Source organism: Manis pentadactyla, chromosome 16 (assembly GCF_030020395.1).
Source record: "Manis pentadactyla isolate mManPen7 chromosome 16, mManPen7.hap1, whole genome shotgun sequence".
Taxonomy (NCBI): Eukaryota; Metazoa; Chordata; class Mammalia; order Pholidota; family Manidae; genus Manis; species Manis pentadactyla.
In genome coordinates this window covers 46709784-46711823 of record NC_080034.1, presented here as the reverse complement: position 1 = coordinate 46711823, position 2040 = coordinate 46709784, and positions in this window count along the sequence as shown.

The following is a 2040-nucleotide window of genomic DNA, read 5'->3' as shown; positions in this document are numbered from 1 at the left end:
CAGCTGGGAGGGCCAAAATTTTCACTTGCTACTGGCCTTTCTTTACTGGGACAACTGCGACCCCTAGTGGCTTGTGTTGGGTAATTGCGTGTAGAGTGGGTCTTTGTGTCTTGCCTGGCCGGATGGAAGAAATTTCCCTTTCTGTGGGCGGAGTTTGTCTCAGGCTGCTTCTCTGCTTTCGCAGCGCCCGTTGGGGTAATGGATGAGGGGGCTGCTTGACTGTTTGCCTCCTTGAGGGATCTCAGAGCTGTTGCCCAGGGGGTTAGTGCACCCGGTTTTCCCTGTAATTTCCAGCTGCAGTACTGTGACCTGGGTTGTTTCCGTCAAGCTGTTAAGTCCCTGTCCCTTTAAGACTTTCAAAAAGCCCCCGCTTTTCTTTGTCACAGGGTCATCAGCTTCGGCACCCGCTCAGAGGTCTTACTCCCTGTTTCCCCAGTTTCCAGGGCCCCCTGGGCACGTACTGTGTCTGCGCTCTGGCCCGGATGGCTGGGTCTGGGTGTTCGGCAGTCCTGGGCTCCGTCTCCCTCCCGCTCTGCCTATTCTTCTCCCACTGGGAGCTGGGGGGAGGGGCGCTCGGGTCCCGCCTGGCCGGGGCTTGTATCTTACCCCTTTCACCAGTCGCTGGGTTCTCGCTGGTGTAGCTGCAGTCTGGCCACTGTCCTGCGTCTTCTGGTCTCTCTTTTAGGGCTAGTTGTGTTTGTTGTATTTTCAAAAGTATATATGTTTTTGGGAGGAGATTCCCACTGTCCTACTCACGCCGCCATGTTGGCTCCGCCCTATTTATGCCATTTTGCACAAGGATATGATTATTTTTTATTTGTTCTTTTGATTAACAAGCATAGGCAAGCTTTTTCTTTCTGTTTCCTTCTAATCTATACATTGTTAGTCAAGTGTTAAGACAGGTGATTTTTTTCTGTTTCTTGTCTTAAATTTTTCTTAGCAACATGGATTCTATTGTGTTTCTTATTTCTATGCAAAGCAGTTTCTAAGTAATGCATGTGACCACAGAAACGTGCAGCTTGTAGCAGTGACTACGGAGTCTATCAGCTCAGGGTAAAATACAGGTCACTCACTACTACAGTTAGCTAGGCAGGTATCTTCATCTACATTTTTAATGCAATGGGTGCATTTTATCCCCCCATAATATTTATTCTATCATAGGTAGATGCAAGGTAAAGATAGAAAGCATGATTTAGAACAGTAAGAAGGCAAGTGTAGATGATCAGGTCTGTGCCTATAGACTAGGTATTAATCCAAGCCAGACAAGGGCAACAAAACATCCACGGGTGTAGACAATTACTTTCAACACTGAGGGGGGCAGTGAGGTACTAAGCCTCACCTCTGTTGGCCCCATTTTCTCACCTGATGCCCACCCCTGTGACTGTACCTGTCATACATTGTTCCTCCCTTGAGGAATCTTACCCATCTCTGGCTAACCAGCCATCTTCCAGGTCCATACAGGGAGATGTAAAGCTGGTACGTGAGAGAGAAGTAATGTTCTTTGAAAAGGTTAGTTTTTCACTTCTTTGCAGATTTATGCTCCATGGCTTCTATGCCCAGCACTTGTCTTGAGGTATCTTTACCACTTGGAAGAATTATGGTACTTGGTAATTTCACGGATAGGCACAAATTCTAGTAAAGGGCTGTAATTAGGAAGGAAAAAGAAAAACTATAGATGTAGCAGAGGGAAGAAAACATGAGAACATTGATTAAGTGTCAGACAGGTTTATTCCATTCAGTACTCCCCTATAACTCTATTTCTCTAATTTTCTTATAAAACTTCATCACTAATTTCAGTAGCATTAAAAAAGGGGGGGCATTCCCACTTAGGTGGAGATGAGGTAGTCAATCTTTGACTAACTCACTGCAGGTTTTGGTATTCTATGCCAAGATTGCCATCTGGCCTCTGTGTGTTCTATTCTTCGGGAGCACTGTCCTGAAAAGCTTCTGGGAAGTTTATGTTCTCCTAATTTCCATGCTACTTATCGAAGGTTAGCGTAATCTTTGGCAAAAATGCAAGCAAAAGCAAAGCCAATAGTA